Below are 26,801 nucleotides of genomic sequence, written 5' to 3'. Positions count from 1 at the left end.
AAAGGAATCAAAACAGTATAAAGCCCGTGTGTTCAAAATAATTTAACTGCGTCGAACGTGCCCATACCGTAGAAATAGTTCGATCTTACTTCCGGTGTTTCTGCGAGAAGGTAGCGTGCAAAGCTGACGTTGCGTGCGCATGCGAAACCTACTTGCACTGTTTTCTATAGAAACGATATAAGAAAGATAATTAAACAGTCAAACAATAAAGACAACAAGCGTTCCCAGTGAATAGCGAGAACACGTCGTAGGGGCTCATACGCGCCAGTGATTAATCGCTCAATGAGTGAATCACCCGATGCTCGGTCGCGTCAGGCAATTACAACGTCGGCGTGCTTGAGTCGATATAAATGGCCCACCAAAAAAAAAAAAGACAAACCGTGGCGCATTAAATGGGGTGAGAGACTGATTGCAAATAGATGTCCCCCGTTGTCCCCCGAAACGCAGCCCGTCACCTGATACACGATGGCTTGAGGGCGTGAGCGAAACGACTAAGGGCAAAAAGAAAAAAAAAAAAAAGCGGACGGGGACACCGCAAGGGAAGAGACAGGGGAGCCGTTTAACCGCTTGCGGGGGGTCATCGTTTGCAATTCTCGCTCGGACAGACGGCGGCACTCGATCAGCCGAGTGGGATTGGCCCTGAAGGGTGCGGGCAACAGGGCACAACTGTACAAGAAATTGGTTCTTTCTAAAGGCAGTCTGCCACTATTCTCCAATAGAAGGTGCATAACATCTCGATTTTATGGGTATTTACCAGCAAAAAAAAAAAATTGAAAGCTTACAAGGGTTCAACTTAAATTAAGGGCGACGCCACGAGCGATGGAAATAAAGATGATAAGTGGCAAAAGAGAGACAAAAAGAGTATAGTGAGTCAGAGAACAAACGGTGGTTGGGTATTTTATACGTAATATCCCCATCCCCCAAATAAAGTTGTTTCTCTCTTATTTTATTCCTCATTTGAAATAAAGAACAAGAAATGATGTAAAAGCGCGCTGTGGCCCTCGAAAAAGGTGTGGTTATATAACAACTATGCGAATCTTCAACATATTTGTGTGCGCAGACCAATTGCATATTGTTAAAGTCTGTTTTTCACGTTTCGCTGAATTTAGGAATTTGCGCCTCAGCAACATTCCCCGGATCATGCTTCGCTCGATCGATTCCAACAATATTTGAGATCTGCCGAATGTTTTCGATCTAGTCTGCTGTGTGTGTTTAAAAAAAGTTGTTAACGATTTAGAGTACTTCGTGCTCTACTACGGGAGAGCATAAGGCCATCCCTGTTTAAGAGAATTTTATTTCTGAAAAAATCATACATACACAGAAGGCATTTATGTGTTATATTGTTTGTTCTTAAGACATTGCTAATATATCCTAATATACACTGAAATGCACAACAGAAACTGTTTGTACCTATAAACGGAAATTCTAACGTACATAAAGAAAACTATGCTCAGGGGTACGTACAATTCATGAAAAGGAGCCCCGCCGTGGTGGTCTAGTGGCTAAGGTACTCGGCTGCTGACCCGCAGGTCGCGGGTTCGTATCCCGGCTGCGGCGGCTGCATTTCCGATGGAGGCGGAAATGTTGTAGGCCCGTGTACTCAGATTTGGGTGCACGTTAAAGAACCCCAGGTGGTCGAAATTTCCGGAGTCCTCCACTACGGCGTCTCTCATAATCATATGGTGGTTTTGGGACGTTAAACCCCACAAATCAATCATCATGAAAAGGAACAAAAAACAACATTTAAAAAGTGTAGAAGAATAAGAAATACTTATTCTAAATCTAAGTTCAGTGAAATCACAGACACCAACCTACATTCTCAGTAATGAAGGCAAGGCTTGGACACTTTGTTCTTTCTGAGAAGGATAAATCGTGCTGACCACCACAGCAGGAAAGCTTCCTCCCCCAGATTGAATAAATGTTCGTTCAGATGTGTTTACATCATGGTTCTTAAGTGATGCAGCAGAGGAAACATTGCCCTCTGAGGGCGTCTTCGCAAGCATGCCAGTCCCCTCCGCTTGCGCATTACAAAAGCACCAATACACATTACCAGCTCAACAAAAATGTCTCTGTGCCGCGACTGCCATTGCATGCTGACATGAAACATGCTGGTCACCAAACACCAGAAAGTGCGTGCCACAGGACAGTCGTGAAGTATATGATTTAGAGTTTCCGTCCGGCCGCACTGCAGACATGAGGCGGAGAGCGCCACACCCCACGCCTCAAGGCGGTCGGCCGTTGGCAATGCCTGTCATTCTCTCAACCAAGTGAAGTCTCGGACTTCAGCAGGTAGGGTGGTGGTTTTCATGAACCAGCGTCGACTTTTGCGGCATTTCTCGCGCTGATCATCGTTTAACATTTTTTAAAGCAATACATTGACATATTTCAGTTGGTGACATATCCATTATTGGATATTATTCATTAACTGGCATTTGGATGCCAGCAGACTGGCATCCAAATGCCAGTCTGCTGCCTCACACTTTGGGCTCGACACCACATCGATAATGACTCGTTTACGACCCATGTTTTTGCAGGTCAGTTATCTCAATCATACTACCAGCATAAAAAGCAGCAATTATTGTCTTCTCGCGGTGTCGCGCCCACCAGAGTGTAGTGATCTAGTGAAACGGGTGACATTTTGTCTGTCTTTTGCATGTTGTACTTGGTCCGACCTTTTGTTGTTGCTTGCGGGTGACGTTCAGGTAAATCTAGGGCCTAAATCGAAGGCGAAGGTTGACGCATTCGCCCAGGCACTGGAAACTGTACGGGAACTCAAAGATGAATACGCTGCTTTGGTAACGCAACATAATACACTCCTCGATGAAATGAAGCAACTAAGGCTAAAGGTCGATGCGTTAGAAAAGGTTCAGGCCACCGGACTTACGGCTGGGGACAGTACAGTACCAGCTCTTCACGATATGTCTGAAAAGCTCAAGTCAACTGAACATGAGATTAAGCGCCTAAGTACAAAAGTGGTATCACTTGAAGAGGCACAATCTTCGGCAGGTATTAGTTCTAAGGCCACACCTGCAGACACACAGCGAGGATTAACGGATCAGCTTACGTCAATATCTTCACGATGTGATAAAGCGGGAAATAGGATGCGCCGATTCAGCCTACTCTTTTTCGGTTTGGAAGACAATGCTAATGATGATTGGGTAGCTTCTAAACAGAAAATTATTAAGTTCTGTTCTGAAAAAATGCAGCTTACACTCACTGGTACTCATTTTGAAATGGTTCATAGATTGGGTAAACATGATAAAGAAAAGTGTCGACCAATCATTGCCAAACTTACCTTTTTTAAAGATACGGGCAAAATCTTGTCGCGTGCCCGAAATCTGAAGGGCACTACGTTTTCAATACGCGAAGATTTTTCATTGGCAACGCTACAAACCCGCAGAAAGCTAATAGAATTTGCCAGAACGCAAAATAAGCCATTTAGGCTTGTAGTAGACCAGCTGCGCATCAAAAACGTTACTTACGTCTATGACGCCGTCACTGAGTCAGTTATACGCTCAAGCAGATAGTTAGAAGGAAACGTACAAACGTTCAGGAAGCCGAAGCTGCATAAGCCTTGCACTCCTCTATCACTAACAGTATCATTCACTAAGATTAGAAGCATCTTATCCAAACGTGAAATAGTGTCATCTTATATCGATGATAGCCTTTCTGATACTCTTCCCTGAGACATGGCTTTACGCTGACATCAATGACAATGAGATTTTTACGCATGCTAACAGATACAACATCTATCGAAGCGATCGTCCAGACAGAAGGGGTGGTGGTGTTCTTAAAGCTATTAAAGAAACCATCACGTCATATGTCGTCACTTCCCATTATAAGATTGAAATTATATGGGTAGTTTGCACAATTCATTCCACAAGGATGTTGCTCGGCAGCTGTTAACGTCTTCCCGATGGTCATCATTCTTTCTTAGAAGAGTTGCGCAACAGAATTAATTCTGCCATCGAAATCTGTGAGGTTCGCATCATTTATCTATTCGTTGATTTCAATCTACCATTTATTGACTGGGAGCAGCTGTCATCTTCTTGTAATTACTCAACTGACTTCATCAACTTAACTTTAGACTTTCATTTGGCTCAGGTTGTCACTCACTCAACTCGCGGTTCAAATACACTTGACCTCGTTCTTACAACTGCACCTGAAACTATAGACCACATAAACTATTTGAATGGCTTTAGTGACCACAAACTGCTGCAAGTTGATCTTTCTATCTTGCCACCTTTTGCAGGAACCGAATCAAAGAAAATTAGAGATTATAATAATGCAAATCATGAAGCCATTAACAGGAAATTTGAGTCATTCCTTGAAAATGTGCTTCTGCCTCCTTTTTACAGTCGCTCAGTTGAGGAAAACTAGGTTCTTTTTAAGAATGAGATTTCAGCCCTAATAGGAAAACACGAGCCGTTGATAACGATTATGAATGATGAAACTAATCCATGGTTCAACAAGTCCTTGCGCAGATTTAAAAACAAAAAGAAGCGGCTTTATTGGTCTGCAAAAAATTTGCGTTCACACACGTCTTGGGATAGATACGAAGAATGCCTAAAGAAATATTGCCACAATATTACAACTGCGAAAAATAAATACTATTCCCAGTATTTGCCTTCACTCCTCAAATCTTATCTGAAACAATTCTGGAAAGTAATAAGTCCTGATCGCGACGATAACTTTATTTCATTACATGATGCAAATGACACTCCTTTTGCAGGCACTGATTGTCCTCATGTTTTTAATTCTTTTTTTTTCATCCGTGTTTACTAGCGAGCATGATAATCTTCCAGAAATTGTTGAATGAGATTACTCATTTATGTCATCTATAGATATCACCATTGAAGGCATAGTTAAAACTATTAAAAATCTGAAGACGTCATCATCTTCTGGTAGGACGATATCAATTCAAAAATAATAAAGAACACTGTTTATGTGTCTGGCACTATCCTGTTTCACATTTTTTGGCAGTCGCTTACTACAGCAATGTTGCCATCTGACTGGAAGATAGCGAAGGTGGTGCCAGTCCATAAAAGGGGTAGTAAAAGTTCACCTGGAAATTATAGCCCCATTTCCTTGACGTGCATATCTTGCAAGATGCTTGAGCATATCATAGCTTTTCACATTTATGCGCATCTAGAATCTAACAATTTCTTTTTCTCTAACCAGCACGGGTTCCGAAAGGGTCGTTCTTCTAGCGAGACTCAACTCTTTGAGTTCACCACTGACCTACATTCTAAGATGAACAGTAACCTACAGACAGATTGTTTATTTCTTGATTTTGAAAAGGCATTCGATCATGTTGCTCATTGTCGCTTGATAATAAAACTGTCTTCACTTAAACTTGATTCACTTACGCTAACAAGGCTCAGAAACTTCCTAACTAACCGACAACAATTCACTATCGCCAACAATCACTCTTCATAACTTTGTTACGTTTCCTCTGGTATACCACAGGGCAGTGTTCTTGGTCCTTTACTTTTTCTCATCTACATTAATGACCTGCCTGACAACTTATCCTCGTGTATGCGTATATTTGCCAACGACATCATAATCTTTCGTCCCATTCACAACAATAGCGATCATCTAACTCTTCAAAAAGACCTCGAGCATATTGATGAGTGGTGCAAAACATGGCAGATTACACTTATTGTTTCCAAATGCAAACTAATCACTTTTAGTCGCAAACATGATAACTTTATTAGCCAATACATAATTTATAATAGCATTGTAGAACGCACTGATAATTACAAATACCTAGACATAAACTTGACTTCTACACTTTCGTGGTCCACACATATCACTTCTATCTGTGCCAACACATGAAGATCATTAGGTTTTCTGCGCCGAAATCTATACAGTGCTCCCTCCAACGTACTCAAACTGGCTTATCTTGCTCTAATCCGTCCTCAACTGGAGTTCGCATCCTCCATTTGGTCACCATATCAACAATACCTCATAGATAAGTTAGAATGTATACAGAACAGAGATAGTCGATTCATAGCGCGTAATCACAGCTACCCGTCCAGCGAAACACAGATTAAACATAGCTTTGCACTCGAGGCACTGAAAATTCGCCGCTACATCTCACTTTTATCACTATTTCACAAACTCATCCACACCAGCATGATGCCATCTGTTCACCTTAATCTAGCACATCGAATTTCGAGCAGACTACATACCACCTTTAGCTTATCACGCATGTACTACAATACTAACGCTTTCAAGCAGTGGGCTCTTCCACGAGCTATTCGTTTGTGGAATGATTTGCCAGATGATCTTGCGTCAGAACAAAACCACACAAAGTTCTATCATACTCCTAAAAATACTTATGCACCAAAAACTGCTCTATCGCATCTTCGTAATCATCAGTGTTTATAGGGCTGTTGCCGATGTTTTTGCACTATTGCTAGGTTGTGGTTACTGTCATAATATTTTTTTTGTATTTCACCTTCACATACTGTAACTAACTTTTCTAGTATGTATTTTGCTTACATGTTCATAAGTTGAACTATAACTTTCTTTTATATTCAAAATTTGTCTCTGTATGTGTAGATATATATGTATATATATTTTTCTAACATATTATCTGTACCGCCCCCCTCACACATTGCCCCCGAGGGCTCTGTAAGGTACTGTAAACAAAATAAATAAATTCACAAGCTGGTAACTTATTTTGCAAAAAATGCAGAGATTTCACCACGTATGTATAGTAGGGCAGCGGCCGCTCAGCTACCGGTCTCGTGTCGTCAGCTCATCCAAAGAAACGACGGGAAGTTCCCAACAGGTACTTTGTGAGTTCTCGGCCTTGGTATGTCGCATTCAAGATGAGTTTCCATGTGGTTCCTAAGGCTGACACACGACACATAACTTTGACGTCCGGAATGCTCAAACCTCCCAATTTTGTTTGTAGGCGGACTAGTGCTCTGGCGACCCTTTCCGCATGGCCATCTCAAAAGAAGGAGCCACATGCGGTTGCTACTCTTAGCAAAACTCATCGAGGTGGCCGTGCAATTTTTGCTACATAAAAAAAGGGAAGCTGCTATGCTTGTCTTGATGAGATACGAACGTTCAGTAAAAGGTAAACGAAAAGTCCTCGCCATCTCAATACGCTTATCCACTTTGCGCTTAATTTTATTCCAGGTGGTACGGGCTACTTCACCGGGCGCAAGGAAGGTCCCCCCTAGAACCTTTACTCCATCTACCCAGTAAACATCATCGGGAAACTGTTCAGCGAAGCTAACAAATCGCATTTCTTTACTCTTATCTGGATTGAGTTGTACTTCGGAGAGGTTGCTGTAGGTGTGAAAGAGTTGAAATAAAGACCTGTAGCTATCTATATTCCTGAGAAAAAGTGACATATCGTCAGCATAGGCTGCCACTTTCACTTCACTCAGGCCAGGAAGGGAAATCCGCGTATTGAACTACATCTGTTGATCTGTTCTAGCAGAGGTTCAATACAGAGTACAAAACGAAGTGCAGAGAGAGGCCAACCTTGTCGTATACCGCGACTCACAGCGATAGGTTCAGTTGTGTGGCCATTCACTACTAAGCAAGCTTCCAGGTCAGTATAAAGCAGACGAAGAACCTCGACAAGAGGAGTAAGAAAACCAAAGCATTTCAACACGGCAAAAAAATAATTGTGCTCAACCCTGTCAAAGGCTTTTTTCTTGATCGAGGGAGACGAAAACACCAGACACTTGTGTTCTCGTAGCAAATGTGAACAGGTCACGGGTCAAAGCGAGTGAAGAAAAAATTGTACGACCTTGAACACAAGTTTGCACATTACTGATTATTTCAGGTTGGACGGATGATATGCGATGCGCTAAATAGCAGTTAATATCTTATAGTAAAATTTCAGTAAAGAAATGGGTCTCCATGCATTAGGGTCAGACGCTTCACCACCGCTCTTTAAAGCCTAGTTCACACTGAAACATCCGCTTTCTACAGCGACCGAAATTCCCCTGCCGCCGAAACGCAGCGTCGTTCGCACTGGACGCGCCCCGCGCCGCCGAATATGCCATCTACCACGGGCCGAACACGGGATGAATGCGCTGTCACTCGGTTGTTGTCGTGGCTCGCAAACGCCACTACACTATCCGGTGGTGTATACTTCGACGATTCTTGTACGCAGGAAGCAAGAAAAGACAGTACGGCTTACTTTGCTGGCAAGTGGCTGTCTTGTGATGCACGAAGAGCAGAAAAACCACCGACGCCAGCGGCGTTGGTGGGTTCGTTTTGCTCTGCAAGACCGCAACAAGCTCGGTCACGCCAACAGCAAGCTCGGTCACCTTTTTCACGAAATACGGACGCGAAGTATAGGTACAGAGTAGGTTAAACTCCCGTTGGTTTCAACATTCAGTTACGTGCACTGCGGCATAACAAGTGAGTAGGGCTTGGCCGCCATTTTTCAAAATTTCTTGAGTAGTGTTCCTATTGGTCCGCGGTGACCGATTCGGCGGCAGACGCCGCAAAAATCGGTCCGAGAGTGATCGGCGCGGAGAGGGCCCTTTCGGCGGATCTCGCCGCCGCCGAACCGGATTCGGAGCACTTTCGGCGACCGGAATGCTCAGTGTGAACGCGGCCTAACAGAAGGATGACTCTGCTCTCACGAAACGTTTCAGGTCTAATCCCATCAGCAAAAATCCGCTTAAGCATCGACAAAACGTGAAAATGTATTTCATCAAAAAATGTCTTACAAAAAATCATCGGCAGGCCATGAGGACCTGCTGCTGTGGAAGCGTTCATTTTCGTGGGCTAACTTCAGCGAGAAACCATAATACCTTAAGACACCATACGATACCTCGAACGGCTGACATCAACTGCAGCGCCAACTAATATGGCTCAAGTTTCAGATTTTATACTTGTGCGATTGTCAAGTAAAAAGCAGGTATTGCGCATATCTGAGGCGCCATAAGAACACGCCATTGTTTTATATGTGTGCCTTTATACTAGATAAGCCACACACAAGTAATTCTAAGAACCGTAGCGTTTATCACGCTGCGCTAACAATGCAACGCGATGCTCAAAAAGGCAAGTGTTTCCAACGCGTTGCTAAAACGGCAAGGTGGTGGCACCTCATGGAGGAAAGAAAAACTAAGGAGAGGCCATGACGTCATATTCGTGAAGCCACCGTATCGCAAACACCCGCACTGCCTCTTAACGGAGAAGCAGAAACACTTCGCAAATTCCAGGGAGCAGCCGCCGCAGCCGCTTTGGAATTGGCGCCGGCCGAGTGGTAGGTGTTCTCCACCGCTAGCGAGTCAATTCACGAGTGCAGCTTTTTTTGCGTGTTTTCTTAGGAAAGCTGTGCAATGTCCAGCCGTAGTGTATACTCGGTGCGAATCGCGTGCACCGCCGGATGTACCTGGTGGCACTTTTCACGTATGTTCACTTCACTGTTGATCAATAATGCGTGGTATTTGCATGCGTTCAAAGCTCTAAGCTGCACGCTTCGTTCATTCTTACTCATATTGTCAACTGAGAACACAGACGAACTTTCGTTTTTAGTATTGTGGGCATCGTGTCGTGTTTTTAGAAGTTGTGTCGTTCATACGGAAGGACAATAAACTTTTCTTGTTATCGGGCTAAATGTGTATCTATCGTACGATGTGTGTTCGCTGCGTTTTAGTTGTGCGCGAACTGGAATTACACACTTTACGTGAACGATCGCGCATAAAATACAATGGTGCCTTGTTATCGACGTGAAGTACGTCAAGTAGTAGGTTAGCATTGCACGGAATAGCTACGAAGCAAGCTTTCAAAATTCTGCATTGCCGCACTGACACTACATATGAGCAAAGAACGGCTAATCGGCCCGTGGATAAGGAAATCTGGCTAAGAAAAAAAAAGGCCTTACGGCGAGCAGAACGCGTAAGTCAGTGCCGGGTGAGTTCGAATACGATGATGCAGGGGCTGAATTATTTTGATTACGAAACGTACCGGTGCTTTTTGTGCTGTTGCACAAAAACGCTCCTCAAAATATTTCAGCACGCCGCTCTCGGGCCTGCCACACACGAACAGTCTGGGAAATGTGCTCGCAACATTTTACTGTATGCAAACCATACAACACGCGTTAAGTTTTCGCCGAAACTATAAGTCCGCGCAGAAGCGAACCAGCGCTGAGAGAACAGCGCGGAGCGTCTGCTGTTTTGTTTGCCCCATACGGGTTTGTTTGCCCCATAAACTTGACGTCATTTCCACCACACTTCTTGCAATGCATGGCGATACGATAGGGCCTTTTCTCAGTTTTTCCTTCCTTCATGTGGCTCCTGCCCGTGCGCGTCTTTCTCCGCGGGCGCTCATGCGCTTTCGAAGATGGCGCTCGTGTCTAACGTGCCTCAATGCGCTCGTTGGACTTCGCTGCACGGATCAAGACTCTCTAACGCAGCGCTTCCAGAATACAATTCACAGATTTTTTCACGCAGAACATCAAATAAACGTTTTGTTCACTCTCTCCACATGAAATAATATCTTCTTTGAACGACATTTGCAGTGAAACATGGACATGCGGGGCCAATTTTTTTTTTCATCTATATAGAACGGAAGGTCGGAAATACAGCGCCGTCTTCAGATTGTACTATATCCAAATAAATGAGATTGAAGATGAAGGAATGAGGAAGGACAGTGAACGAGAAAGCTATGCATTTCACCTGTGTTCTAATTTGCCAGTGTCCACCTATGTCCATTGCCTGTTGGCTCTGTAGACTTCCTATTACGTCCATGAATTCTGTTTCGTTTTCGCTACGTACGAGTCTTGAACTGGAACAGCCTGAGACTGTGATGTCCTTCATCATAAGATTTGAAAAAGCGCTCCAGAAAAGAATGCTATAATTTGCGCACCGGATCAGCGGTGTACGCCAGGTTGTGATTGTTGAAGTGTGTTCTGTATGCGTAAGCTAAGGACCATGACGTGTATTATCAAAGGAAAGCAGTAAGTACAATGACGCATTAACGTGAATTGTAGAAATAATTAAACACGGTAAGATATAAATGATGGCCACAAATAATGTGATAAATATTGCGACCATGCATGTTTTCTTCTAGGCTATTTATTAGTACAATAATTGAATGGACCAACAACAAAAACATACCACGACGTATCATGCAGTTCAACCTCAAACATACGAAAACAAGTAAACACAGATCAAGAATTGAAGACGATGAGAAAAGCCCCACTTCTCGCACCGAGTACCACCGTTATTCAGCTGGGGTTCCGGGTTTGTCTGTGGTAGTTTGCCGTGTCGTATTTGGCGATGATAGCTTGCGATGTAAAATCTTCTATACCAAGGTTTTCAATCCGAACCTCACTTCTCCTAATGCAAACCAGTCTTCCTTACAATGTGCCTACCAGTTGCGGCCATTGAATACAGAATAACGAATTTCACGAAACACTGCTTCATTTCATACACAACACAGGCGTTATAGCATATCTATACTGCGCACATACACACGAAAAATTATGTCTTGAGGACAGGTACGACCTCGAATGAAAAGCAAGTGAACTGTTCACGAGGACGGGGATCAGCATAAAACGAAGCGCGAACGTTTTGATAGAGAACAAGGCCGGCAACTAATAAAGCCTTCTTGAGTCGTTAATTCAGCCCGATAAAGGCCACAATCGACGGCGTAGTGAAGTCTGACGGGTCCCTATACCCGGCCAATTCTTCATATCCAGCCCAGCTCGGCAACCCCGTTATCCCTCTCTGCCTTTCTCCTCTCCCTCGCGCGGCTCATTCACGCGGCTTGGCTTCTCGATCTCGGGCGTTTAAGGAAGCCACTCTCAGAGGCGCTCGTTAAAGGTGCTGACGTCATGCGTCCCTCGGGAACGCGAAAGCGATTGGTTCGCTGGGGGAACAGCGGCGGAAAGCGGTGCGCGGGCTAGTAATTTGCATATCAAAAGGTGCCGGAATGAATGGGCTGGGGCGCCGAAGTCAAAGCTTCTCTTTGTGCACTGCCTGTTTTGTTTCCGCAAGGCAATGGGAATGAGCCGAGGTTAGCGAAGGCATTCAAATGCACGAGGTTGTTAGCACTAGAACGACGGCTCATGATCAGTAAAACGAAAAAAAAAACATGCGCTGGCAGTAAAGGTATGTTAAGCAGCGGCGAAATTAAAAGAAAATTGCAAGCGTTGCCCTTCGACAGACATGTTCATCAAGTCAACAAAGACGTCAGCATTAGAGGTATGTTAACTGTGTGCAAGCATCTTGTTAAGTTTGTTGCCTCTTTTGTTGATCTTTCTCTCGCTAGGCTGGTGGCCCAAATGAATTGTGGCCAAACTGTTGTCTGAACCTTTAACAGGGTCTGTGGAACAATACTAGTAGGGTTCCATTCTGACATTGCCGGAATATAAACGTATCGTTGAACAGTGCCTTGAACTACACGTCATATAATGCGAAGTTGTACGAGCATCGCTCAGACGGAGTAACACATGTGCCAACGATATTTATTTTACTCATATAATCATGAATGCCCCCCTCCCCCCGTGGGGGTCTGGTGGCTAAGGTACTCGCTGCTGACCCGCAGGTCACGGGATCGAATTCCAGCTTCGGCGGCTGCATTTCCGATGGAGGCGGAAATGTTGTAGGCCCGTGCGCTCAGATTTGGGTGCACGTTAAAAAACCCCAGGAGGTCGAAATTTCCGGAGCTCTCCACTATGGCGTCTCTCATATTCATATTGTGAGTTTGGGACTTTAAACCTGAAAAATCAATCAATCATATAATCATGATTTAAGTAATAAGTAAAGCCATCATTAGAAGGGCCCGGGGGGGGGGGTGAAATGCGAAAATAAAACGATCGCACGGTGAATCGAAACGAAACGAGTCATCTTTAGCAGATTTCTTGGTGTTTACACACCGCCCCCCTAACTTTGTTCACGTGGCGGTGTATGTTGCTTTTGCTAGTGTTGCCTTGCCCCCCCACCCCCTCCCCCGATCAGCTGCCGTCAACCAGGCGACAATGCCACGTGATGACGTTTTCATACGACGTTACAGATTTGTCATTTTGCCTTCATGCCTGGACACGTGACTCAGTGGATCGTTCATGTTGACGCCAACGCCACTTTTTGCGGTAGCTTTTGGTGCCTCACACGCCATTTAAGGCTTTCACTTTAAAATGAATTCATGTGCACAGGGTAGCTTCATTTTTTGGTGCCAGCCTCAAGCATATCTTGTCATCACGCTTCAAATGAAAGACGAATATTTGACAAACCTAGCGTGCTCGGAACATTATTTTTCTTTCTGTCGTCCCAGAAGAAATGCGGTCATCTTGCACGCACGGTAATGCCGGGGTTTGTTGCCAAGTGGGGCGCAAGACAGTTTAAACAAGACTTGAATATTAAAAAAAAACGTCAATATAGACATTTATAAATGCCAGTAAATTGTGTGTGGTTGTCAGTATGAAGCTTTTGAGAGCCTGAACCTATAGCACTGGCATATATACTGAGGCATGTTTAGTGCGGTTGTTCTTACTTTCTGAATACACAGAGAAATAATAATAATAATAATAATAATAATAATAATAATAATAATAATAATAATAATAATAATAATAATAATAATAATAATAATAATAATAATAATAATAATAATAATAATAATAATAATAATAATAATAATAATAATAATAATAATGAGTTTATAATAATTATAGTTTTATTATTATTAGTGAGTTTTAAAGTCCCGAAACTACCATATCGATCAAAGAAAGAGGCCGCAGGGGAGAACTCTGGTAATTTTGTCTACCTGGGGTTCTTTGAGCTGCACCCAAATCTGAAGACACTAGCCTACAGCATTTTCACCTCCATCGAAAATGCAGTCACCGCCGCCGGGATTTAATCCCGCGACCTTCAAACACACAGTTTAGATAAACGTTCGCGCAAAGCCTGACAGATATACCACCACAGAATTAGACAGAATATCGGCAGTAAGAAACCACTAAAACACGTAGTGTAGCGGTAACCATAGAGTTCGGCACTTCAGCAGCAAGTTTACCTGCAAATCGAGAGAGCGTCCACGTGGGCTTTCGCCGTTGCACACTTAGAAAAGTTCGAATTTCTGGTGAAAGCTGTTATGAGACCCCAGAAAGGGTTACGTGCACCTTAGTTGTCCGCCGCCACCACCGCCGCTGGTGTGCGGAACCACTGCCCACGAAATAAGAAAAAAAAGCTGAGTAAATAAAATCCCCGAATACAATATGAGGTTCTGACCCTGGTTGCCCACGTTCCAGCACGGTATTCCACCACAGAGCCATGTCAGTGCTTGAAACGTGCTTGCCAACTAGCCTTAGGTAGGATTGAAGCAGGAAAGACAATCGCATTAACACGAGAAATAAAGTGTTTTACAGCAGCAGAGGAACAATCGGACGTCACACAATGCGAATTGCTTGATCAGTGGGCTGTCGAATGCACCAACCCATTAAAAAAGTATCTGGCCTAATGCTTGATCGTCGTTGGCCGCATCATGGAAAAATGTCCCATTTCTTGCAAGTGTGTAGCGGATACCACGCACTTCAGAGTAATGACGAAAAAAGGTACATTGAATGCCTCCCTGCTACACTAAAATTGAGATTATTTATGATGCAGTGGGCACGCAGCAAGTGTGCTTGTAGCAGTTACCCCAAGAGTGTTAAAAAAAAGGGCTTGAAAGGCCGCTCCTAAAGATTTTGCTGTGACGGTGCTGCGCGTTCTGCGCAGGCCTGACGTTTTCTTTTTTTTGAAATGCCACTAAAAAAAGTCACTAAGAAATGAGCTTAGCGAAAATGAGAAATTATGTTTCAATTGTGAATTGAGAATGCTTCCAAATTAGTGCAAACCAGGGTAGATGGCCAAAATCGCAAAAGCCCGAAACTTTTGAATTAAGGCAAAGTTCTGAGGCAAGGCAAAAACTTCGCGTTATGGCAAATTCTGTTTATTGGGCATTACTATCAACAGTATTACATCATTTAATGATTTATAGTATGAATAGACTTAGGAGAGGAACAGGCTTCTCGTGAAATATACATGTTATCTAATACAGAGCCTGGAAACAATATGAACAAAGAAGGTAGCCAGCTACTCGTAAAGTATGTGGACAAAATAGTCCAGTTTAAACAATTTGCATTTAAAATGAATAAAACTTCATTTTTCTTTCAAGCACACGTAACACAAGACGTAACCATTAACGTTTCTCACCTGTAGGAAAATGGTTCTTCTAGACTGATCCTCGCTTTAGTCAATCGCCATTCCGCTCTGCTGTTCTTGCCAACGCAGAGCGCACCAGTAAGCTCCGACGGCACGAAACAAAACCGCGCACTTCAATTCCACCGACGGGTCGCGCACAAACTTGACAATCCCGCTTCACGAGCTCGTCACCGTTGCAAAACTCCCGAGGCCACACGAAACACGACACCGACCGCGACAAGCGTCTCGTCGAGTCACCTCCCCAAATGAGCTTCGGCATGCGAAGCAGGAAGGAACGGTGGGCGGAGTCACACCTTGAGGCTATAAATTTAGAGCAATAAAACGAACAGTCCTCAAAAAACAAAGTAAGTTAACCATCGCACCACACGTGGTACAGGGGCGCGCCGTCGTACCTCATCCCCCACACACTCCCAACGATGACCGAGCAGTGCGTAGCCGGGGGTCTCCCCTGGATCAACAGCTCCCTACGCTCCCTAGCGGGGTCATTCCACGTCCCTGTTGCTTTCCTTTATGCACGCTCCGATGGAACCTGGCACCCGCGTCCACACAAAAAACCCTCCCTCTCCAACCCATCTCCTCTTCGTCTGCCCGCATCTTTCAGCCTCGGCTGATTCGAAAAAAGGAGATGAAAGAGGGCGAGGGTACGTAGGGCAATCGCCGAGTCATTCATCCTTAATTTCCGCTTGCTCATTTCGGGAGGGTTTCCCATTATTCAAGCCCTGAATGGTCCTCAACCTGGTCTACCCGACTTTGGAACGAGACTCTGACACGGTGACAAAGCAGTAACTCCGGGAGACTTTTACTGTAAAGGTAGGCTACTTTAGTTCTGCCCCTGAGGGTCACCTCTAATGCGATTGCTCTCAGATGCCTCATCGAATGCCGAAATGTACCGTCGGCGTCTTGTGTCGTCAACAGCCACACGAGTGAAACAAGAAATAATCGCGAGACGACGTCACCATATGACGTCACGAGTACGTTGCATGACATGGTTTCGTTTAATGGCGTCATTACATGACATTGTAGCTTGGTCAAAAGTGGACTTATCACAGAGGCAATGCAAAACCATGGCCCCGAGATTTTCCTTGGCCTACAAGATTAGTGAGTGGGACGCTACCGGCTGCTTCAAGGCCACGGCAAAATTAATTTAGGTGCTGAAAGCTTCCAGAAGGTGACGGACAAGATCAATGCACTATGAAAAAGTTATCTTTCACCTTTCATTCGCCTTGTATGAATGCGTAGGAGACTTCCGAGCTTTTTTTATTTTATTTTTCCTCAGCGCCGTGTAGTTTACGTTATCCTTTTCCTCGCAGCTAACGTTCAAACTTAGGGCAACAGATTACTTTAAGACCTAATGTTCAAGCACGCACTTGAAAACTCGAAGATTTTACATGAATTGAATAATGATAATTTTTGCTGCGATCACCCTTCATCCCTCTTTCTTTCCCATTCCCTTATCTCCTGTGTAGAGTAGCAGGCTAGAGCGAACTAGCTCAGGCCGACCTCTCTGCTTTCTAATAAATTCTCACTTGTTGAGTCAGGTGCCAAAAACAAGGTATGATTATAGGGCATGCCGTAGTGGAGACTTTCAAGCAGCAACGCACAGAATGATACAAAACGCGCACACATAGCAAACACAAGCGCTGTACTGCAACCGGTGCTTGTCTCTGAGTCTTTTATGCATGCTTGTTCTTTAGCCTTCAGTGTGCTTCTGGTTCCGAAATTACGGCTTAGAAGATGGGTCATGAGTACATATTATTCGTGGTGGAGGGCTGCAGATACTTCGACCAACTATGGTTAACGTGCAATGACACCGCCAAGTACACGAAGCCCTGAAATTTTGCTTCCATCGAAATACAACTTCTCTGGTCGGAGTCGGAATCGAACCAGCGAAAAGGGTTTCATGAGCAAGACTATAAAACATTTTTCCGGAAAGAGAAACAGCTTTATTAGGCGATGCGGTTCAGTTGCTGATTACAGTTTGTACTTCGTAGAGAAGCTCTTTCAGGACTCTTTTTCGGGAATTGTACTGAAAGGTTACGATGCGAACCGATCGTCTACCTTATATACTTTTATAGATGTGCCCGCAAATGTATTTCACATTGTGTTTATGTAATCGCTATTTAGCTACAGTATTTCATTGTGTGGTACGACTATGGGAATTCTGCATTTCGTCTGACAGGTGCTTTGGTTTTTAGTACAAACTTCAAACAAAAGGGTTTCAGTGATGAACGATACATGTAATATCAATGAATCCTGTACTATGGTAATTTTGAACCCAATCGGTACTTTTTTTGTCTTTCAATGCCTGAAAATCGTTAATCTTTTTTTCTGACGTGAACGTCAGAATAACGATTGTTGTAATGAAGGTGTTCAGGAACCAAGGGCAAAGTTTGACGTTTACGTGTGAGGTACCCCGGCACGATGCTTAGAAGTATTTAGACCTACATTTAGCATTTAGCCGTGATAAGATATGCTGGCGATATAAACCAAGGTCACAAAAGGGCTTGCTCGACTACCAGTCTGGTCACTCTAGACTTGTAAAGAACGGGATAGCCACCTCTTGTATTTGGTCTGCAATCCTAAAGTCTTGCCTGCACCAGATGAGACAAAGCACGTGGGAACAAGCGGTGAAGTTGCAATAGGCAGGGCACCCTGATGCTGTTATAGCCGCTGTTAGTGAAAGGTTGCTTAAGACCATAGGAGCAGGTGGTAAGCTGGCGCCGACAGAAAGATGTAAAGGAAGCAGGCCTTTCTCGGTAATCCTCTACATTCACAGTGTCCCACCGGTTCAATAGAGTAGCGGCACGATTTGGTGTTGACGTGGTGTTTTCAGTCAAAAGTAAGCTGAAGGGAATTTGCCCGAGGTTGCATTTCCTTGAGAGGGGGAAAAGTGGTGAAACGGGCAAGTGCGCCATGAGACGTGGCATTCGTTTCGTGTCTTGTGTAAAAGGGGTGGTATACGAGACGCCCTTTTCGTGCGGACACGTTTACGTGGGCCAATCTGAGCGATCTCAATATCCTTCTACGCGAGCACCACATCTCATTGAAAGGGACACCCTCGTCCCACTTCGCATTATATTGCCGTCAGTGTGGCTGCACTCCACTGTTTGAACAAACAGTTGCGCTATTTCATCACAGAGAGTGACTAACCCGAGAAATAGTTGAGGCCTGCAGCATCCAAAAATATGACGCAAAATGCGTGAGTCAACCGTCTGTGCTCCTTCATGATAAGGAGTTTTCACTCCTAATGAGCATGTTTTCTTAGTTCCACTGAGATAATTCTGCGCAGTCGGATGTTTCATTTTTCGTTTGTAGGGTTTTTTTTCGAGAGCTGTTGAAAGTTTTTTAAAGGTTTCTTCGTTCCAGTTACGCATGCGTGTTTACCTCTTTGTTTCCGGATTATACGTTTCTTGCTTTTGCATGATATTGCATAGTACTATATCTGTTAGAAAGGAAGGCGTTGGATGTATGCGATTGGAGTTCATATACATTCACGTGTGTTTCCAAATAAAAGTGGTTTGAAGTCGGCGCTCATGTTGTCTACGTCTCTTTATTTTGTCTCCGTGTTTTTTTTTTTGGCGCTAAGATATCGAAGTCATGTATCTTTACCGACCCGCCCAATGCGCCACACTCACAAGAACTTCAATCTCGCAAAGCTGCCGCAAAACGGCAGCATCAGCAAGCTGACCGGGAGTCAGGGCCATACCCAGATATTTTTTCGGGAGAGATGACACCTCCATTATTCCGGGGAGGGTAACCCCGTTAAAATGGTCATTTTACGCTCTCTATGCCACCGTGACAAAAATTTCGGGTGGGGGGGCTGGGCTCTTTTTGGCTACGTTCCTGTCCAGAGTTGAGGCCTCGCGAAGCTGCAGTGGCACGTCAGTGCAAACAATAAGCCCGGAGGTTGTGAGGGCCCTACATGTGATGATTTCTTGGTTGCACGCAAAGTTTCAGCAATGAGCGTTACGTATGGCTACTGTCACCGACCCAAACCTGGCTACTTACCCGCTTTAAACCACGAAGTGAAAACGTAGAAGAACGTTTGAAAACTATGCAGGAACAGCTGATCTGACCGTGCTTCGCGCACTAATCATCACACGCCTCGTCAATATGCGGTCATTTTTCCTCCTTCCACCACACGATGGCTGTTCACAAAATGAAAAGAAAAAAGATGCCAAGTCGATCTTCTGTATCAACCAAAAATAACACGAAGGTGAAAATACATTCATTTGATATAATTAAATGGTGCTTTGTTGGGCTATAAATGGACACTAAAGGCAACCATTAGGACGCGTTGGTTGTTGAAATAGCCGCTCAAAATTGTCAAACAATGTGAGAGACCCTTTAAGGAATGAGTTCATAAATGTACAGTGTATGGTTGGGTGTAGTGTTTTTTAGTTAACTTCTAACTCCACCAATTGGCTGGACCAAGCCCGTTCACGTTACACACAAAATTTTGATGTGCCTAAAGAATACATAATTGAGAGATCTACGTGATTTTCACCTAGAACATGAGAAAGGTCTTTTGTAAAAGTCGTATGCAGGCGTCGAGAAACTTCACAACTACCCCGATCAAAGTTGCATCAGATATTGGGTAGATATACTAGATTAACAAAATCAGCATATGCGGTGATGATATTTCGGAAGGGTGTGTTGCGACGAATCTGCAACGTGTGATACGATTCACTTGTAGCCTGCGGAAAAGTCCTCCATTTCATCACGTGTGTTGGCAAATAATTGTCGATGCGGCATCATCCAATGTGAGGCCCACGGCACGGCCGTCAGCTCTTCCATAGTAGAGTATCAAGTACTCTAAATCGTTCACCACTTTTTCTGAACACACGAGCGTGGTACGCCTAAGGAACGGAATTGTGCTCTTCCATAGTAGAGTGCTAAGTACTATAAATCGTTTGACACTTCTAGGGGCTAAGCTCCTTTAGCCGATGTATGTGGTAGTAGTCGTCGTCGTAGTAGTAGCGGCAGTACTGCGTCGTAGTAGTACGTAGCCACCTCCGCAGCCGCACTAGGGGTGTGGCGCGCGCGCAATCATTTGAGTTGAGGAGGATACCCGCACACGTTAATCATAAAAAAAAGATGGTTTCTATTTAAATAGCCTACAGAGACCAGTATCGGTGAAATAATCCGCAATAAACTTTGCTTTGAATTTGATGTTTACCTAATAAAAATACTAGTATCAGAAGGACGCACTGTGAGCACTATCTGGTAGTTCAGGTTTAAAGCATTAAGGGTAATAATAATATGTTTGATTTGACATGTTGGAAGCAGGATTGTTAGGCACGCTGCAGTGCAGGTCTCCAGAAATATCGCTCATATGGGGTTCTTTATCGTGCACTGGCAGCGTACAGGGCACTAGCTTCTGGCATTTTCGCCTCTATTGAAATGCGACTGCCAGCGCCGGGATCTAACTAGCGACTTTGGAGTCAGAATTTCGAAAGAAATACACTTCCTTAGTGCGAAGGGACATTTAAGAAGAAAAATAGAGCAGAGAGATAGAACAGCGCACACTTACAACCATATATGGTATATTTCTTTCAAAAGTGCACTACCAACCAGCCCAATCAACCATTCTTTTGGTGTCAGCTATAGAGCACCATGACCACAAGAACACCCGGCGGACAGGGATACGGATATGGACAGCTCCTTTACATGTACAAAAAAAAAACGTGTTCCAAGGCTTTAATGAATTGCACGCAGAACTATAGTGAATGCGTTAGGCTGGCTGAAAATGGGAAGCTCACGCCACGTGACCCTTCTTTCCCATCGAACCCTCGCACCCAGCGCCCTCTGCTCGGCATTAGCGGATCGCGTGATTTACGGCCTGTGGCTGATTCATGCCTTCACAGCGGCAACAGTTAGTTCGGGGTGCCGCCACGGGGTTCCCTTCTACCTCTGAGTATAAGCCCCGCAAACTCGTCGTGCTGTGGTGGCGCAGTTAAGCTGGGCAATCAGCAGTAAAGAAGAAAAAACTATGATTCGATGTTTTTTTTTCTATAGTTGCATGAACGGACGAGTTCGGGTATGCGACACTAGCAAGGTGCCGTGTGGGTCACAGCAACAAAAATAAGTATGGGGAGAAAAATCGCTCGGTCGTTTGACTCGTGTGATCGCTTTCGCAGAGTATATCGCTGTCACGAACTGACGTCCCCTCGTATAATGGATGCCAACAGTTCTTGGGGCGCAGTTTTATGCTCGTAAGTGACAGTTTCTTTTTTTTCGAAGGTGATGAATATGTTGTTCTTAGCTCTGTGTTTGAGCTGAGCGAAGTACAATACAAAAACCGTTTTTTCTAGACATTAGGAGGGGAAGAAATCTACCTCAGCGAAACACAAAGACAAGAAAAAAAGAACAGAGTTTTTCATTGCTTGTTACTAGTTTTTCTCTATCTACTAAAAATATCGCAAAAAGATATTGCTATCAAAAACGTGAATAGCAGATAGAAAACAGCGGTTGCGAGAAATTCGAAACAAGAGAGCGTTACTTAGCGCCACCTGTAGCAATGCGAGCGTGTGTGGTACACTCTTTTTCTCTCTGTTTGGCCTCACGTAGCACGTGATACTATTGCGAGCTGGCAGCCTTGAAAACATTTATAGTAGGCTTGTGTGAATAGTAAATTTTAGGTTTGAAGAGAATAGAGATGTGGCCGAATAATTGCGAATCGAATTAGAATAGTATCTACCACACAAGGAGAAAAGAACAAGAAAAGCATATTTGTCATGACACAACTAAGCTGTGCAACTAAAGCTGAAACAAGGCATGTGCTTGCGTCTTATTCGGTACAAGGGAAGTGGTAGACACTTTAAATATTAGCAAGATTCTCACTAGAATGCAAATGAGAACATTGTGACACGGTGTGCTAAAAACATTATGGTTTTTAATTAAGTTTTTGCATTGCCGATTCACCGAACTATTTTTCTTTCCCTGCAAAGCTTTTCCCCTCTCCACTGACCCCATTTGCCTCTCAGAAACTCGCTGTGTCGGTTTTATGCAACTCGGTGGTACGCGTCAAAACGTTGGGGTTTATGACTTAAAAAATAAAACGAAAACTTGATTTAATTTATATAGTATTTTTCATTGTGCATACTACAATAAAGCTATTTATATAGGCTGTGAGGCTTCCACTGATGTCAGCCTAAAAAGCCATTAAATGTAAATGGCTGAGACGCTGTCGGAATGCAATTAAGTCGACCTTGTCCACGTATTTTGCTGTATTTCTAGTCAGCAGAGAAAAATAAAAAAAAAACGAGAAAAAAAGTTAGGAAGATACGTATTAGGAGTGTGAAGACTAAGCAAACAGCGGAGGTGGGGGCCTTCTTCTCTTTCTCCTCCTCCTCACTCTTACATTCCTCCTTTTCACCAGCAAATTCCTTTTGTACTTCTAGCCTTAATTTATTATATATGACTATGCTAGGCTCTGCCATTTCCTTTGACACCTGCTTCCTGCACTCTAATAAACAAAGCTATATATATGCAAGGCTTCACTTTTTTGCCCACTTCTTTTCCTCCTCCTTTCCCTTAATTGCTTATACCTCCCATGTGATATACTATACTACATGTGTTCCATGGCATGCTTTACCCTTCTTTTTTTTCCCAGGAACAAACCCTCACTCACTTCACCTCAATCCTCTTGCAATACTACACGTAGCTATGCTGTCCTGCCACTCTGTTTTGCACGACTGCGCCCAGTTTTGAGCGGTAACCGACCACCATGGAAAGTAAAGCAACAGCACCACTGCTAAACATTCGCACGGTCTCTTTTCTATTCTCCTAAGACCATTCGCAGGAGAGATCCATCTCCTTTTTCTTCCCAGTCTATTGTATTCACGGTTCCCCCAGCACATCTAAAGCTTCAAGCATCGTACGTGGTTTGAAACTGCCCGCGGAAGCGGAGGCATTACACACTTTATGCACCACGCGTCTTCTTGCTATGCCTCCGCGATCGGTTCACCTTTTTTCAAACAACGATATCATGTGATAACGTCACATTTTTACGTCATGACAACGTCGTGCGATTTCGCGATATGTGTTTTCACGGTGATATCAACACCTGGAAAGAACACGTGGGTTTTAAGTGAGACCTAGCGATCCTCTGGCAAGAGTCACTGCGAAAGTGTCTCGTAAGCATCGAAGTTGAGTGCCACCATATCCCGCTTGATGCTTTTGCCTTACAGTAGGATACAACTGCATTCGAGGATTTCGCACACAACGAACACAATGAAAAAAATAAAGTGACGTGATATAAGGGCAACAAAAATGAGATACGGTGTGGTTCTTCCACTGTAATCAGTCATTCTTTATGCAAGTTTCATCCCTGTTTTTTTTTCTGTAAATTTTTTAATTTCATTTCTCTTACACGTCTGTCGATGCAGTTTGTGTCCTCGCTGGAAGTCAGGTGCAATTTTTTCCTGGTATTAAGGAAGTTTATAGCTTTTGATAGATAGATAGATAGATAGATAGATAGATAGATAGATAGATAGATAGAGAGATCGATAGGTTTATTTATTGATTGATTATTTATTTATTTTCTTGAATGGTAATTCCTCTAATGCGCGCTCAGCCAGGGTGCGTGTTGGCTTGAACCAAGGTCGGTGTTTTGTCTATGCCTTAGATGCCACGACTTGAAGGCTGCCTATGACACCTGCTTCGTCACAGCTATATGTTTGACGCGTTTTAAGGTGCTCCTGTGGAAATGGAGAAGAAGAAATATTCATGGGGAGGGCATGCAGCCCAGAGGCAGGATAACGCAGGTGCACTAAGGGAGCCTGACTGGCTTCTAAGGAAGGCAAACGTGTGAGGTGTAGACAGAAAACTATGAGGGTAGATGAAATTCAGAAGCTTGCACGTATAATGCGGCTGCAGAAAGCAGAGGACCGACTTCATTTTCAGAACGTAGAGTGGGAGTGCTTAAGCTGATGACGATGATAATTACGAGGACGACAAGTATGGTGATTATAATTTAGATACGACTTCGATATAGGGCAAGTACAGCCATTCATTGAGCGAATGACAATTAGCGGTTGTTCATGTTTGACTGATTACGACTGACAGGACTTGTTATGCACCATCACTCAAAGTCTCAAGTGTTTCAGTGCTCTCTGCATTTGTGAGCATGCTCTGCTTTTATGGCACTGTTGAGTGAAACTTAAGAAAGCCTGTCATCGATAGGCCCACAAACAAAAGAATCACTAGTATTACAACCAATAAGCACTCTTGTTTAAGCTAATTGACAAAATTAAAAAAAAAGGTATTGTCCAACCAGACAACACAATATTGTAGCACCTTCGCCTCCCCCCCCCCCCCCCCGTGAAGTGGTCTAGTATATGTTCATGGTGCTTGATTGCTGAGCCGTACCGCACGAGATAGAAGCAAGGGCCTGGTGGGCGCACTTAGATGGAGGCGTAATACCAGAAACCTGTGTATATAGGTTTCGGTACATGTTAAGAAACCCAAGGTGCCAAAAAATTTCCACAGTTTTCGACTATGGTATCTCTAATAATCATATCGTGATTTCGGCACGCAAAGACTGAGCTGTTATTAGCGTATTAGTGTGGAATAAAGCAGGCAACGAAAATAAGGGCATTAAAAGAAAAAAAAACATTGTTTCCTCAAGCCGTATCAACACATTTCTTCCAAGGTGTTTCATTAAGCATGTTAAACGACACATGCCTCATTAGCGTAACCACCCTCACTTCTATGATCTGTGTTAACATCGACAAATGGCTATGGTATTCCTTCTTGTGGAGGCCCACCAGAATGCAACGGCTTCTCCTCAATAGAACCACTGACGCACACACTATTGCCACCTGCCGTAGTGGGTGGCATGCTTATGCAGAGGCAAAGCCTCGAAAGAAGTGCACACGCTATCGGTCTCTCGACTGCACGCCCATGCGACGTGTCTGGCAAGAGCCCTACCTCTACGCCCAATAAATTTCACTTGGACCTTCAAAGGGACGTGGCTCTATCTTACGGATGAGTTTCAGCGCCACCATGTTGGGCTGTTAGGTGGTGGTATCAACTTTTATTTGGCTAAGATACTTTCCTTGCGCTAGATTGTCTCTATCCGGGAAGCGGCTCTTTCAGCCCAGAAAATGATGCCCAACTGCTTCCTCCGGATAAGAGTTATGACTAGTTCATCTTATGTCAATTTTGAGGGAGCTGATAAGAGTGATTAGGAAGAGTAAAAACCAGCAGAGCCCCACAAAATATGATATTGGGCAGCCAGTGCATTTAGAATACAGTTTTTATTTCATTTGAATCCTCGTTGCTTATATTTACCATTCTATGAAGACTGGTGAAAGCGTGCGTTCATGTACGGCGTAAAACGCCGTACATGAACATGAGCCAGCGCTCTCGTGAGGTCGTCATTCGACGGAGGGTAAGACCTCCGTTAGCACTTGACCTTTGTGTTTTGCATCTTCAACAGCTAAACGAACAGCCTCATGGTAGACGTATACACTTTAAGCCGAAAAGGACTAAAGTGGGGTATTCCATTGGTCCTTTAGGGCACTAAATGCGCTGCCACAGATTTTGAACCAATTTTGGACTAAATGCGGGAGTAGCTGCAAGGGTTCAACTGTTACCCCAAGCACTCACTCCACTTGGTTTAATTGTTTGTCCCTGTATACTGCTCCAGTGGGACTAACAGTTGAACCGTCTGGACCAATGTCAAAAAGTATGGCGACACTGCGTTTGTGGAGTATATCTTATGTTCATTCCAATTTAATCAGCACTGAAGAGCATAGTATGTTATCCATGCAACACACACACATACATACGCACTATTATTTGAATAGTAGTAAAGGGGGGGGGGGTTAGAAAAAGGGGGTAACGATTTAGAGCACAGAGTACTCTACTATTAGTAAAACACCGCAGACACTGACCGCCCACGCTACACTACAGAGAACGAGCTATCGGATATATATAGTACAGTATTTTGACCTCCCATGTAGTGCCAGTGGGCGACTTCTACTCTGCTTTAAAAAACAATAAACATTGACACCGTAACGTGAAAATGTACGTGGGCTGATTTGAAGCACCGAAGCGCACCGATCTTTTAGTATGGATCCATCTATACTTCAACATCCATCCTGTTGGAGAATACGAACTATCAGCTGGCATTCGATGGCACGTCGGCCGAACCAGCGTTCGTAGTGCTGGCGCACGAGTCCGCAAACACAAACATAGCTGCAGCGCTCATGAAGGAAAGTCGGCGAAGCAACCAGGCGCCCCGCCGATACCACACCGTGTCGGAGGAGGGGAAAAACTTTATTCATCCCAAGAGGGAAAGGTGCGGTGGTGGAGTGTACCGTGTCGGCTTGCCGACAGCGTCGCTAGGCTTATGACGAGTACAGCTAAACGACCACCGGCGATCGCAACATGGGCTCAAGTGGAATTTTTGTCGTCGTTATTTTATAGTCGCAAATGAACAATACGTAAGTGTCCCATGTTCGCGGTGTCTTACCGAGTGATGTAGATATCTGTATACTTATAGCGACGAGACCGTTCGTAGGCACGTTTCTTTCATCGTGCTGGTAAGTCGCTCCCTGTGTACCACTGGCCGCACGATTAGTCGTATCCGTGATCGCCAAC

The 26,801-nt window shown here is 44.1% G+C and overlaps 1 protein-coding gene across 5 annotated transcripts in view; it reads right to left on the bottom strand.

The window, feature by feature from the left end:
• Positions 1-26,801, bottom strand: part of sick (sickie) — a 1,179,025-nt gene that overhangs the window by 866,602 nt on the left and 285,622 nt on the right. The window lies entirely within an intron of this gene.

This window comes from Rhipicephalus microplus, chromosome 7, assembly GCF_043290135.1.
Source record: "Rhipicephalus microplus isolate Deutch F79 chromosome 7, USDA_Rmic, whole genome shotgun sequence".
NCBI classification, from domain to species: Eukaryota; Metazoa; Arthropoda; class Arachnida; order Ixodida; family Ixodidae; genus Rhipicephalus; species Rhipicephalus microplus.
This window is presented reverse-complemented; position numbering and strand designations above follow the sequence as displayed.